This window comes from Callithrix jacchus, chromosome 14 (assembly GCF_049354715.1).
Source record: "Callithrix jacchus isolate 240 chromosome 14, calJac240_pri, whole genome shotgun sequence".
Classification (NCBI taxonomy): domain Eukaryota; kingdom Metazoa; phylum Chordata; class Mammalia; order Primates; family Cebidae; genus Callithrix; species Callithrix jacchus.
The window spans coordinates 78,038,355-78,054,434 of NC_133515.1; the positions used below are offsets into that span (position 1 = coordinate 78,038,355).

Here is a 16,080-nt window from a genome sequence, read left to right on the forward strand (position 1 = left end):
GGAGCTTTTTTAGCTTGCTTTGAAGGTAGCGTAACTAAGTTTTGTGTGTACATTTTAGTATAGTTCGTGTTTATTGATCATATATCAAATTGTGTAGTGCTTTGAGTTTTAGGTTATTTTAAATTTTTGTTTTAAAGAGATTGGGTCTCTCTTGCCATGCTGACCAGGCTGTAGTGCAGTGGCTATTCATAGGCATACTTACAGTTCACTGTAGCCTCAAACTCCTGGGCTCTGTTGATCCTCCTGCTTCAGCCTCCAGAATAGCTGGGATTACAGTTTTGAGACACTATGTATGGTTATTAGTCTGGTTTTTTTTTTCTGTTGTTGTTGTTTTGTTTTTTTAAAGACAGGGTTTCACCATGGTGGTCAGGCTGGTCTTGAACTCCCGACCTCAGGTGATCCACCCGCCTTGGCCTCCAAAGTGCTTGGATAACAGGCGTGAGCCACCATGCCCGGCCTATTAGTCTGTTTTTAGGCAGTCTTACGTATGCTATGTTAGAACAGAATAATATGTCAACTATGTATTTGCTCTTATGCAGAAAGTTACTTGACGAAATAAGATCACTTTCCGTGTCAGACTCAATGCTATTTTTTCTTTAAAAAAAAAGTACCTTATCTGAATAAGATAATGGAATATTAGAAAACATTGATATGTAAGAAGGAAAATTTATTATACAATTGGCTGGAAGCAGTATGGCAGAAGACAAAAGCAGTAGGTATCTTGTTTTGGAGATGAGATGGAGAGAAAAATGAGGGAGTAGGAACTCTGAAATTAAGGTGAGCTTGGGAAGTATTGAATAAGGTTGGGTGAAATAGGTATTTTGGGTGTGGCAAATAGGCATCACTCACCAGAAAGATTAAAGGAAAGGGCCAGAGGGAATGTTTCCTTACTGAACACACAGGTTTCATTAGCGTTCATTTGAATGTGAGAGAAATCAGCCCCAATACTGGTGTATCTAGTTAGGAGAAGTAAATACCACGTCAAATTCCACAATGGTGATACCAGTTTCACCTGAAGGAAAATTACAGCCCAGTCTGGGATTAGCTCTTTTCTTAATTTATACTTCCTAAATGAGAAGGTTAACCAGTGAGCAAAAGAGCTTGAATTATAGGCACAACCAAAACCTGCTCCTGAGGAATGTGGTTTGGTGTGAAGCTGAAAGGAGGGAACAGGGAGGAGCCTGTGATCTGGGTCAGCGCACTTGCTGAACTTGAAAAGTAGAGTCTACCAGTGGAGAAGGTATCCATGATCCTAGTAATTCAACCCAGTACTTTTATCTGTTGTTTCTCCTTTCTGTTCTTCTTTATCTGCCAACATTAATAATAGTTTCATTTATTGAGCATTTTCTATGTGCCAGGTACAGTGCTAAGCACTTTACATGTACAATCTATTTTAATATTTGTAAAACTGTATGTAGTAGATATTATTCCCACATTCATAGGTGAGAAATTTGGGAAGAAAGGTTAAATAATTTGCTGTAGAAAAAGTTTGAGTGATGGGTCTGGGCATGGTAAGTAGAAGGAAATATTTTGACTTTTTTCTTTTTCTCTAATGCTTCAGGGTCATTATGCAGGGCTGGAATGTTTTCCTCCCCCTTGTCTGCCTAGTGAATTTCTAATCGTCTTTAAAGATTCCATTAACTCTGGGAAACCTGTCTGACTTCCAGGCACAAGGAAGCTTCATGCTTCCCTAACAGCTTCCCTAACAGTATATATAAGGCAGAAGAAGCATTGTTACCCAGCACCACCAGACTGGTGGTTGGTCAGTTAATCCAAAAAGATATTAAAATGATATCTTAAACAATTTGTTTTAGGTTAATAGTATATAGATGTATAGTCCTTGGCCAGTGTACCCACCCTTCACGTTTTCGTTTCTTAGAATTAGAATGCTGATTGGAGTTTTGTATTGTCATTCTTGAATAAGCCACAGTTTGTGTGTTTGTGTGTGTGTGTGTGTTTTATTTTTGAGACAGTTTTGCTCTTGTTGCCTAGGCTGGAGTGCAGTGGCGCGATCTTGGCTCACCACAACTTCCGTCTCCCACGTTCAAGGAATTCTCCTGCCTCAGCCTCCCAAATAGCTGGGATTACAGGCATGCACCATCACGCCCGGCATCTGTTTTTTAAAAAGTGATTTCTGGTTTTGGTTTTCCCAGTAAAGCAATGTGAATGCAGATTCCTAGATTTTTTATTACTCCCACCCCAGTCTTTTACAATTGTTTCACCCACATCTAATTTGACAGCAGTATTTTTAGTGGGTCTCCTTTATTGTCTTTCCAAGACATTCTTCCTTTTTATGTCTATATTTTACTGGTTTATGTAATATTTAATTGAATTATTTAATTCAAGTAACAAGTGCAACTGGCATAAACAGGTTTGAGAGGAAACCTAGTTGACTCTTGATGAATTTATACAGCTCTACCATGGAGACCAAAATGTATGGTGAACTATAAAGAATAATCTATTAGCTGTGAATATTTAATGTGCCCTGGACTTCAGGCAGGGTTCTCCAAAGAGATGAGAATACTGGTTAATCCATAGGATTGGTTAAGAGGGGATTTGTGAGAACTTCTGTATCTCTGTTATACCTGCTATTTCAGTGGTCCTCAACCTCTTTGGCACCAGGGACCGGTTTTATGGAAGACAATTTTTGCCATAACAGTCAGTGGCCCAGGGGTTGGGGACCCCTGTCCTTTCTCATACTTGGTATATTTGTTTGTTCAGTAGATTCCAAGTCACTTAAGGGTGTTTTTATTTCTCTAAGGTCAGTAGAGTGACTGGCATATAGTAGTTGCTTAATAAGTGTTTCTTTTTCTTTTTTGGTGGGGGGGGATGGAGTTTCGCTCTTGTTACCCAGGTTGGAGTGCAATGGCACGATCTCGGCTCACCACAACCTCTGCCTCCTGGGTTCAGGCAATTCTCCTGCCTCAGCCTCCGAGTAGCTGGGATTACAGGCACACGCCACCATGCCCAGCTAATTTTTTGTATTTTTAGTAGAGGTGGGGTTTCACCACATTGATCAGGATGGTCTTGATCTCTTGACCTCGTGATCCACCCACCTCAGCCTCCCAAAGTGCTGGGATTACAGGCTTGAGCCACCGCGCCGGGCCAATAAGTGTTTCTTTTTTTTTTTTTTGAGATGGAGTTTTACTCTTGTTACCCAGGCTGGAGTGCAATGGCGCGATCTCGGCTCACTGCAACCTCCGCCTCCTGGGTTCAGGCAATTCTCCTGCCTCAGCCTCCTGAGTAGCTGGGATTACAGGCACGCGCCACCATGCCCAGCTAATTTTTTGTATTTTTAGTGGAGACGGGGTTTCACCATGTTGACCAGGATGGTCTCGATCTCTTGACCTTGTGATCCACCCGCCTCTGCCTCCCAAAGTGCTGGGATTACAGGCGTGAGCCACCGCGCCGGGCCAATAAGTGTTTCTTAAATGAATGAATCATATATTAGGTTACACTGTTACTCAATATGTATCAACAAATGTGTATCTTGTCTGTCAGCTAAATTGTGTCCTTAAGGGCAGGACCTATGTTTCAGACATCTTTGCTATTTACCATGTTTGTCAAATTTAGTGAATGTACTAAATTTGTTGGTTTTAGGGGAGCAGTGTATGTCCCTTTTGCTGCTTGCTAGTTCTGCCTTATGACTTCCACTGGAAAGAGCTTTTTAGTGCAAATAGTGTCTGCATTTTATTGTATTAAGTATTGCCTGGGCCATACCAAATCATTTTGACAGAGGTCATTTTAGGGACCACAGGCTTCATAATTGCTGTAGCAAATTGCATTTGGGTTTTGGTAGTTTTCAGTATAGTGTTGTCTCCTTTCATCCCCACTTGTGTGGTAATCACTGACTGCCAGGAAATGTCTTTGGCATAACATCCTAAAAAGTCTTTGTTATCACCAGGGCCCTGTAACATTTTTTTTTTCTTTTCTAAAGCCTATGCCTTCAAATTTTTTTACGAGTGTCTTACTCCTTCTAAGTTAAGAACTAATTGAGTATTTTTTCCTTGTAGATAAATCTTATTTTAAATATCTAGTTGTCATTACTTTGCACTCTACTTTTCTGATTTTGTTTCTATGTTGCATCACCAATATCTTGTGATACTTAAACTTTTTTGAACTCTGCTTTTTAAAATGAGTAAACGCCTCAATCGTCTGGAACTTAGACTGAAACACTGTAATCTTATCTCTGAGCCTGCTTTCCTTCAAAAAATTAAGATCTAGCTTTTCAGAATGCATATAGCTAGCCAAGTAAGTGAGAATAAACACAAAAAGGCTAAAATACGGAAATTCCAAAGATGCCAAAGCTTCATATAAAATGTGCTATTGTGGAATTAAAAAATTTCTGTGCTTTTTCATTAAGGTTTTTGGTTGGGGCATTAGACACTTCCTGAAACTGGCATTCTCCTAGGCATTGGAGATACCATGGAGAAGAGGCAGATAGGGTCTCAGCTCACGTGGAGCTTATAATCAAGCAGTAATTCTTAACTTTGGACAGACTTGAGTCCATTATGGCAATGGTAATCTCCACTTTGCCATGCCATTTTAGTTTTTCCTAATTGAAAACCATGCCCGTAATCCTAGCACTTTGGGAGGCCAAGGCGGGTGGATCACCTGAGGTCAGGATCCAGCCTGGCTAACATGGTGAAACCTCATCTCTACTAAAAATAGTAAAAATACAAACATTAGCTGGGTGTGGTGGCACGTGCCTGTAATCCCAGCTACTCAGGAGGCTGAGGCAAGAGAATTGTTTGAACCTGAGAGATGGATATTGCAGTCAGCTGAGATCGTGCCACTGCACTCCAGCCTGGGCGATAGAGTGAGACTCAGTCTCAAAACAAAAAAACAAGAAACAAACAAAAAAAACGACTAATTAACCAACCAGTAACAACAAAAGAAACCCCTTTCTCAGCTCCCTTATCTATTAGTACTGTCATCCTGTCCCTCATTCTCCTTCATTTCGCTCTGAATTTCTCTGAAGGACCACATTTACTACATTCGGTGTTTGTACTAGTCTCATCTTTCTCTCTTTGTTGTCTTTCTCTTTTTCTGTTTTTGATTACTCATTTCCCAATCTCTGGTGATCTTGCTTCTGATCCTCTTTTCAGATAATTGATTACTAAATTATACTCTTTTTTTTTGGCAGTTACTCTTTGAAGTCCTCCCACTCTAATTCCTTTCCTTTGGATGATTTACAGAAGTATGTCTCTAGCTAGTCTTGACACTTCTCTGCAGTTAAAATTCTCCATGTCCAGTTTTTGCTAATGTCTTCACCAGGATGACCTATTGTAAGTTGAAACTTGATCATCCTTTCTAAAATCCTTTTCCCAAACCCAGTTGGCCTGTTTTCTCAGATCTACCCCCTAATTTAACCTTTCCAGAAACCTAGCCTCAGTTTTCACTCAACCTTTCACTTTTTCTTCTTCGAGACAGGGTCTTGTTCTGTTGCCTAGGCTAGGGTGCAGTGGCGCAATCTCGGCTCACTGCAACCTCTGCCTCCCAGGTTCAAGCGATTCTCCTACCTCAGCCTCCCGAGTAGCTGAGATTACGCACCCACCACCACACCTGGCTAAGTTTTGTATTTTTAGTAGATATGGGGTTTCACCGTGTTGGCCAGGCTGGTCTCGAATTCCTGACATCGTGATCTGCCTGCCTCAGCCTCCCAAAGTGCTGGGATTATAGGAGTGAGTCACTGTGTCCAGCCAACCTTTCACTTTCTTATAGTCACTCTTCTAGCCATCATTAGTTTTGTAAAATATGTATTTTAAAATCCTTTTTTAATCATTTAATTCCTAGTACTGCTTCTACCCTTGTTCATACCTCATCACCTCGTATCTGGATGACTGAAGTAGAATCTTCCCTAATAATTCACTTCTGGTTTCTCCCTTGGCTAAAGTAGTTTACATAGTATCGCCTTCCAAGCTTCTAAAAATTGATTTGTTCAACACATTCTTTTTATTTTGCCTGATATAGGTTTTAAGTCTCTCCATAATTAGACTGTTTATATTTCCTACATACATATTAGAGCAGTCATGAGTTACTTAACATGGAATTTCATTTTTGTGTGAACATTATAAAGTGTACCTACACACCCTAAATGGCATAGCCTGCTCTATACCTAGGCTATATGGTATAGCCTATTGCTCCTAGGCTACAAACCTGTATAGCATGTTACTATACCAAATACTGTAGTCAGATGTAACACAGTGACGAGTACTGGTGTATCTAAACATATCCAAGCCATAAATGTAGAGACGGTACAGTCAAAATATGGTATGACGTTATGGGACCACCGTCCCATATATATGTGATTCATCATTGACTGAAATGTCATTATTCAACACATGACTGTACTCTTTCAAAACCAAAATATTGTTCTCTTGCTTTGTACATAAACCATACCTGCTTTTTTTGTCATTGCTCAAAAGGTTTATTCTGGAATGTCCTTCTACAACCTTGTAGATTTATATATTCTTTATTCAAATTTAGCTCACGTCCCATTTGCAACACTAAGATTTTTGGATACCATCAGCTTTTAGTGATGTTTCTTTTTTAGTACTTGTTTTGTCATTTGACACTTAGGGTGTGCTGCCTTATACTGTTTTTACTTCTTATAAATCAGTTTAACAAATATTTATTGTCTAATATATGCAAGTAACATTTCTAGGAATTGGGGCTGTAGTAGTCGACAGCATAGACAATCCCTCATCTCTTTAGCGACTTACTTTGTACCTTTAAAAAAATTATCTTCAACACCTATCACAGTATATGTTGTAAATGTTGTTAAAATTGTGTCCAAATTTAACACTGAAGTCCAAATTTCTTGGCTAACAGTGAAGGTAAAAAAATTAGATGACACCTTTTGGCTAATCAGAATAGCTGATAACTGGCCAGATATGGTGGCTCATGCCTGTAAGTCCAGCACTTGGAGAGACCTGTAATCCCAGCTACTCGGGAGGCTGAAGCACAAGAATTGCTTGAACCCAGGAGGCAGAGGTTGCAGTGAGCCTAGATTGTGCCACTGCACTCCAGCCTGGGCAACAGAGTGAGGCTCTGTCACAAAAAAATAAAAAAAGAAAGGTCCACTGATAACTATAGAGGATGATCATTCTGTAGGATGAGGGGAAATGTTTTAGAAGATGGTTATTTTATTTTTGATTTAATAATTTTTTATAAGCAGCCAAAGTAATACTGCCTTGGCAGATTTTACTTCAACTGCATACCCTTAGTGTCCCATGAAAAGGAGACAAATAAGCAGAATGCAAGTAAATAAATAGAAGTATTAAAAAAATATATCTACTGTCTTGGGATCAGTACCTACCTCTGTTTTCCACATGCCATTTTAGTTCCATATCATCACAGAGTGTTAAACTCTTCAATTTGTAGTTGAGGGAACTGAGGTTGCTCAGAAAAGTTAAGTAACTTCAATAAGGTTGTACATATTTGTGAGAAAAACAGGAGTAGGAATTTTCCAACTCCCACTCGGTGCTTTCTCTGTCAAAGGACATTGCATTTCTGTAGAACACAGTTCTACATTGAATTTTGTAGAACACAGTTCAGTGATTACATATATATAGTCCGGAGTTATCAAGAAAAATTAAATTATAGTCACTGGCTTTTTTTGTAACAAAGGTAGGAATTTGTAGATTAAGATTTAATATACTTAGTGTTTAAATGATTAATTTATCTTGAATATTTTTACATATATCTAGTATTTTATAGTATTTACTTTGTGATGTCTTTTTTTTTGAGATAATCTCGCTCTGTCTCCAGGCTGGTGAAGTGGCATGGTCTTAGCTGACTACAACCTCCGACTCCCTGATTCAAGTGATTCTCCTGCCTCAGCCTCCTGAGTAGCTGGGATTACAGGCATGTGCCACCATGCCCAGCTGATTTTTAAATTTTTATTAGAGATGGGGCTTCACGATGTTGGCCAGGATAGCCTCGATCTCCTGACCTCATGATCCACCTGCCTTGGCCTCCCAAAGTATTGGGATTACAGGCATGAGCCACTGTGCCTGGCCTGTGATATTTTTTGTTTTGACTGTTTGAATAAAAATTATTGCTTTGACATTTTGACTTAATTTTGTATATTATTTTTAGCAGGAGATTAATATTATGATAGTTGAAAGTCAGGTAGTTATTAGTAAAAGTTTTACTAAAACTTGTCCTTCCTAGTTAAGGAATTTATTTATATTGATTTTGAAAAAATGTTTTTGTAAGTTTGGTATAATGCGAATTGGGGGCAAGATTTGGAACATGAATTATTGACTTGAAACTATCAACTTTCTTACAAAAAAGAAAGAGTTTTAGTTTTTATTTGGAATTGAGTTAAATTTACATTTTATTTGTAGAGACTGTCTACATTTTACATTTAGAAGAAATGGTTTATTTATAAGAATAATGTATATACAAAACACAGTATATACAGAAATATACAAAGTAGAAAGTACCTCAGCCTCTCTCCATTCCTTTTTACAAATCTACTGTGTAGAGAGAAATTCTATTAACAATTTAGCATAAATCAGATTTTATGTATACACCCACATGTGGGATTTTTACTGAACTTGCATTTACCTTGGTAATAATTGGGATCTTTACATTTCTTCTCAAAAAAGATTTTTCTTAATTCCTTAAGTAAGAGACATCCTGTACTTAAATACCTAGGAATAAAGTAAATAATTTGTAGGTTTTATTACTTGCGTGAGTGGGATCTTATCCCATTTTATCTCTAACTGGTTATTTCCAACGCATGGGAAAGCTCTGCTTCTGTGTGCAAAGTCATTTAGTCACCTTGTAGAAATACTTGTTTGGATGTTTTAGGTAGGAAAAAATGAACTGCAAATATTTCCAGTATTTATAACTCTCTTTTTCTAGTATTGGCTATTAACTCTAGAGCTTTGTATCATGATGGTCATGTGACAGGGTTTTTCCTTAAAAAACATTTACTTTATTTCATGAGATCGGGTCAAAGAAGAATTTAAAAAAAGGGAAAAATTTATTTTAAAGTTACATGAAAACTGTGTAACTGTTTAGTATTTATCATTTTTCTGAGAATTACTATGTGGCATGTTAAAAATGTTTCTAGTTTTCTAAGAGATGCTAACACTAATAGACACTGACTTGTGAATTGATTTTTTGCATCTAAGATAATGTGGTTTTTTCTCATTTAACCTACTAATGAAATAAAGTTGGTCCTGCAGTATTTTTCTTTTGGTATACTTTTGATATACTGTATTTGCTTTGCTAATATTTTATTTAGGATTTTTGCTTCTGCATTCTTAAACATAAAGTCATTATGTATTTTTGATAATATTATTTTGAATTCAGGTACAGAGAATTGAGTTCTCATAGTTTATGGCACATTGGTCATTGGTCTGCACACGGTTTCTCTGTTGTTTCATTTACTTATCCATTTTTATCTCCATTTCTCTTATATTTGTTTCCCTTCTGTTTTTTTTAAATGTATCTTTATAAAAATATTTTTTCTACACATGTATTATTTATTTATAAAAGTCAAATTGTACCATTTTTCTTTCTTTTTTTAAAGTTGAGCTATGATGTTTTATGTATATTAAATCCATTACTTTTAACTGTTTGAGAATTTCTTTGACGTATTACTAAATATGAGAATTGCTGGTTTGTTGGATATATATACACTTGATTTGACTAAGTACTGCACATTGCTTTCCAGAATGACTGCTCTGGTCTACATTCCCATTTGCAGTATGTGATCCCATATTGCCGTTAACACTTGGCATTATCTAGCATTCTACTTCTTGCTAGTCTGATAAATTTAAAGTTATATCTCCTACTTAAATTAATATGCATTTCTCTGATTATGACTGAATTTAGGTATCTCTTCCATAATGTGTTAGCCTTTTGGGTTTCCTCCTCTCTGAACTGCTTGTTTCTTTATGTTCCATCTAGCAGCATGGGATGTCTTTCTGTCCATTTATTGAAATCCTCTGCTATGTATACTTACAAATTGGATTTCTTTTTTGTTCTATAATTTATTTTTGGTAATTTTTCAGGTTAGTGTTACAGTTTTAACAGAAAACAGAATGATAATTTTATTAAAGATAAATCTGTACTTGTAAGTTAAATGAAGTTGTTGGGATTTGTGTTTATATTAGGATAATGTAATAGATTTACTTTTTAGAAGATAATACTTTGTGTATGTTATTCTCTTACACATTACTTTGTTTGTATGTACAAAAAATTTAATTGTTTATGTGAGATTACCAAATATCCTGAAAACTCTTAGAACTGGAGCCATATATATTCTCCTGCCTATGAAGAGTTCCACCCTGATGGCAAGTCAACAATGTATGAACTTAGATATCTAGCTTTGCTTCCTTATAATCATTTTTCATTATATCTGCCTGTGAGGAGTGTCCTGCCTATGAGGAGTGTCCACCTTGATGGCAAATCAACAATGTATGAATTTAGATATGAATCTTTCCTTCCTTTATAATCTTTTTTTATTATATCTGCATTGCTTTTGTATATTATCTATAAGACAAAAACATCTTAATAAAAATTTAACTCTAGCATCTATATTTTCAACTCTTTGTTAGTGTGTATATATAAGTTTTAAATATGAATTTGTATTTTTTTTTTTTGAGATGGAGTTTCGCTCTTGTTACCCAGGCTGGAGTGCAGTGGCGCGATCTCGGCTCACCGCAACCTCCGCCTCCTGGGTTCAGGCAGTTCTCCTGCCTCAGGCTCCCGAGTAGCTGGGACTACAGGAACGCGCCACCACGCCCAGCTAATTTTTTGTATTTTTAGTAGAGACGGGGTTTCACCATGTTGACCAGGATGGTCTCGATCTCTTGACCATCTCTTGTTACCCAGGCTGGAAGAGGTTGCAGTGAGCTGAGATCGCATCATTGCACTCCAGCCCGAGTGACAGTGGGAGACTTCATCTCAAAAAAAAAAAAAAAAAGTTCAGAAGGGAATTCAGCAGTTATTCACACTGATTACTTCTAGAGAGTGCGATGAGGGTAAAGAGGTGGGCCTCTCAGTTTTTGCTTTATATGTTTATGTAAAGTTTGGGTTTTTTACTCATGCTGTAGTACATTTTTAATGACTAGCAAGAATTTAAAAAATCAATTAAAATATAGTTTACTGAATTCTCTTTTTGAGTATTTGGGTGAGTTTTTGGGAGGGCGATAGTAAATATATGACAGAATAGTATTCATAATCATCAAAGAGGTATACATTAAAGTAATATATATTTCTAATTTTTTTAAAAAATGGCTGGGCATGGCATTTTGTGAGGCTGAGGAGGACTAATCACTTGAGGTCAGTAGTTCAAGACCAGCCTGGCCAACATGGTGAAACCCTGTCTCTACCAAAAATTCAAAAATTAGCTGGATATGGTTCTGCATTGCCGGTAAACCCAGCTACTCAGGAGGCTGAATCACAAGAATTGCTTGAACCTGGGAGGGGGAGGTTGCAGCAAGCCGGGATTACACCACTACAATCCAGCCTGGGCAACAGATAAAGACTCCATCTCAAAAGAAAAAAAAAATGATGCTAACACCCAGTACTGTGGGAGATAGATATGTTAGAACTTTACTCTCATACCTTATTCATGGTATTATCAATTAGTCAGTATCTATTAAGAGATATGAGATAGTTATATTTTGACCTGTTAATCCCACTTATGGTAGTCCATCCGTGGGAAATATTTTTAAAAAGCATTAAAATTCTATATGCATGAAGAGCATCATTGGCAAATGATTTTGTAATAGGGAAAAATTACAAACAACCTAAATGTTCAATTATAGTGGAATGGATATCAGTTAGGAATGCTTTTGGCTGCTGGTATACCATTTTAACAGTGACTTAACAATTAGAGGTGATATTTTTCACAGTTTTACATGGTATTTTTCTCATTTTCACATTTTTCTCATTTTACAAGATATTTTTGTCATTTCTGCATTTGGAAAATATGGGTAGTCTAGGGCTGGTGAAGTGGCTCAGTAATGACATAAAGAAACTTGGTTTTTTTCTTTCTCATCTGCCATCCTTCATCACCATTGTGTTACTTATTATTTATTGTTTATTTTTATTTTTTTGAGACAGAGTTTCGCTCTTGTTACCCATGCTGGAGTGCAATGGCGCGATCTCGGCTCACGGCAACCTCCGCCTCCTGGGTTCAGGCAATTCTCCTGCCTCAGCCTCCTGAGTAGCTGGGATTACAGGCATGCGCCACCATGCCCAGCTAATTTTTTGTATTTTTAGTAGAGACGGGGTTTCACCATGTTGACCAGGATGGTCTCGATCTCTTGACCTCGTGATCCACCTACCTCGGCCTCCCAAGGTGCTGGGATTACAGGCTTGAGCCACTGCGCCCGGCCTGCTTATTGTTTATTTTTTTTGCTGGTTGCGTTGTTACATTATGATTATGAGATTGCTGTAGCTGCTGGGCGCAGTGGCGCATGCCTTAGTCCCAGCTACTCGGGAGGCTGAGATGGGAGATCACTTGAGTCCAGGAGTTCTGGGCTGTAGTGCTCTATGCTGATCAGGTGTCCGCACTAAGTTCAGCATCAATATGGTGATCTCCCGGGAGCGGGTGACCACCAGGTTGCCTAAGGAGGGGTGAACCGGCCCAGGTCGGAAACGGAGCAGGTCGAAACTGATCAGGCGCTGATCAGTAGTGGGATCACGCCTGTGAATAGCCACTGCACTCGAGCCTGGACAACATAGCGAGATGCTGTCTCTTTAAAAAATAAAAAATAAAAAATAAAAAAAATAAAAAAATAAAAAGGGCCTGGCGCGGTGGCTCACGCCTGTAATCCCAGCACTTTGGAAGGCCGAGGCGGGCACATCAGGAGGTCAAGAGATGGAGACCATCCTGGCCAACATGGTGAAACCCTGTCTCTACTAAAAATACAAAAAATTAGCTGGGCACAGTAGCACGTGCCTGTAATCCCAGCTACTCAGGAGGCTGAGGCAGGAGAATTGCCTGAACGCAGGAGGCGGAGGTTGCGGTTAGCCGAGATCGCGCCATTGCATTCCAGCCTGGGTAACAAGAGCGAAACTCCATCTCAAAAAAAAAATTAGCTGGGCTGGTGGCAGGCGCCTGTGGTCCCAGCTACTCGGGAGGCTGAGGCGGAAGAATCGCTTGAACCCAGGAGGTGGAGGTTGCAGTGAGCCGAGATTGTGCCATTGCACTCCACCCTGGTGACAGAGCAGGACTCTGTCTCAAAAAAAAAATTGCTGTAGCTACAGACATTAAGACCACAGTGAAAACCACAAAAAAGGTTTGTTTGTGTTATTTTTGGAGTAAGTCTCCTTTATCGGTGAGTGATAAGCTTTCCCAAAAGTGTCTTCTCCCTTTCCCCAGCAGACATACATGTATCTCTCATTGGTTACATAGCCATGTTTGCCCACAGTAGAATTTAACAAAGCAGGCCCTTGGTGTACCAGATTCTGTAGTGGGAAGCTACAAGTTAGAAGGGGCTTGGGAATATGTATTTTGAATAGCCAGCCCACGACATCTACCACAGTGGTTAAGTAAGTTATGGTAAATCTACTTGAAGACTTCTAATACAACCAGTAAAAATGATAGTATAAAAATAATACGACTGGGCACAGTGGCTCACACCTGTAATTCCAGCATTTTGGGAAGCTGAGGGGAGTGATCACCCGAGCTCAGAAGTTCCAGACCAGCTAGGCCAACATGGTGAAACCCCATGTCTACTAAAAATACAAAACAAAAACAAAACAAAAAAAACAAGCATGGTAGCGGACACCTGTAATCCCAGTTACTCGGGAGGCTGAGGCAGAAGAATCGAACCTCAGAGGTGGAGGTTGCAGTGAGCTGAGATCTTGCCATTGTACTCCAGCTTGGGTGACAAGAGTTAGACTCCCATCTCAAAAAAAATGAAAATAAAAATTATAATGTTTGTTTAAGAAAATAAGCCATAAAATCTTGCACCATGATTCTGTTCATGTGGAAAAATGCATTGAAAGGGAAATTCAAAGGAAATAATTCAGATGGTAAAATTAGAAGCTAAAATAGAGAGTGTTGTTTAACAGCTTTGCACATTACTTTTTTATGGGGTGGAGAGGGATATGAAGAAAGGGGCTGGTGTTCTTGGGTTGTATTTCCCACGGCAAAATGACCAGATCATAGAATCTGCGTGTAGCTTCATAGTCCTCTTTTGCAGAAGAGATTGAACTAATTTGCATTGCCACCAACAATATATAAATCTGTATATATGTAATTCATCTGCCTGTGAACATTGGGTTTTATCATTTTAATTTACTTTCTTTGTTTTGTTTTGTGTTGAGACATCATCTTACTCTTTTTTTTTGTTTTGAGACGGAGTCTCACTTTGTCGCCAGTCTGGAGTGCAGTGGCACAATCTCGGCTCACTGCAACCTCCACCTCCCCGGTTCAAGCAGTTCTCCTGCCTCAGCCTCCTGAGTAGCTGGGACTACAGGCGCACGCCACCACACCCAGCTAATTTTTGTATTTTTAGTAGAGATGGGGTTTCACCATGTTGGCCAGGATGGTCTTGATCTTTTGACCTCATCTTACTCTTGCTCAGGCTAGAGTGCAGTGGCAGGATCAACTGCTCACTGCAGCCTCAGCCTCCCTGGGCTCAGGTCATCCTCCCATCTCAGTCTCCCTGAGTAGCTGGGACTACAGGTACATGCCACCATGTCCAGCTATATGTTTGCATTGTTTGTAGAGAGGAGATTTTGCCATATTGTCCAGGTATGTCTCAAAATCTTGGTCTCTCCAGCAGTCCACCTCCCTCGGCTCCCAAAGTGCTGGGATTATAGGTGTGAGCCATTGTGCCCAGCGTAATTTACTTTTTTTAATACAAAAAACATTTTCAAAATTACAGAAAAATTTCAAGAAGAATACAGGAAACTTTTTACTCAGCTTCGCCAATTATTAATATTTTCAACTGTGATAATTTTTTTTATTACTAATTAGATTCTGCAGTTTTTCATGTGATAATTCAGCTCCATATATTCTCATGGTTCTTCATCAGTCTTCTGCCATTTGTGTCTGAGTAGAATCTGGTTATTGTATTTTTTAATGTTGACTAGTATTCACCTTTTTAAAAGGTAACCTTTTATTAACTGTTCCTCTTACATTTTTTCTATTTTCCTTTGAAGTACATCTTATGTAAAATACCTCATATTTGAATATGTTTATTTGATATATCTTACTCTGATTAGAGTCTTCATTTCTTCAGTAGTCAGAAAGGGTTATACTAGTTCTATAGGAATGTAAAAAGTACTTTAAAAAATTAAACCATTAGTATTTTATGTAGATTATAAGTTTAGTGAAAAATTAGACTATGGTGGGGATATGACCCAAATGCTTAAACAAGGTTTTGGTACATGGTAGCTATTCAGTAAATGTATGAATGGATTTTATTACAGTATATTGGTTAGAATATGAATGGATTCAAATTATTTTCAAAATCATTCCTTTTTGTCCTAGTAAATACCATATCATGATCTTTCCCTAGTATATTACTTCTGATTTAATATACTTTTAGTTGTTATACTATTTTAAATCACTTTTTGAAAACTGTTTTATTTACTTTTATTCTGTTCAGCAAATGATTACCAAATAGTGATTTTGTATCAGAAACTTTGCCAGGCACCAGGGATCTAGAATAAGATACAGTTTGTCTTTTAAAGAAGTTAACTGTTCACTAATCACTTCAAATTGAATACCCCAATGCCTGGCTCTACCAGTCATTGATACATTGTCAAATTTAATTTTTGTCAGAGTAATACATGCACATATTTGAAGGCAAATAGTGCTGAAGGGCTTTATGATGAAAAAACATCTCTTCCTTCTATGTACCATTTTCTGTCTCCAAGTATACTTCTCAGAGTTAACCATTTTAACTCTTAGCTGCTATTTCTGTTATTCATCTCATATTTCAAAACCATATTATACTATTGACCTTTTATCAGTTTTAAGTATTATCTACTAGCTTTGTGTTATGGTTGATGAAGATTTAGCTGTTATCCCCTTTCACTTCTCTGCCCTACTTCCTTTCCCCACATTCTCTCAATAGCATTAAATCACAC

The 16,080-nt window shown here is 38.1% G+C and overlaps 1 protein-coding gene across 3 annotated transcripts in view; it reads left to right on the top strand.

Moving 5' to 3' along the window:
* Nucleotides 1-16,080, top strand: part of STRN (striatin) — a 132,640-nt gene that overhangs the window by 13,300 nt on the left and 103,260 nt on the right. The window lies entirely within an intron of this gene.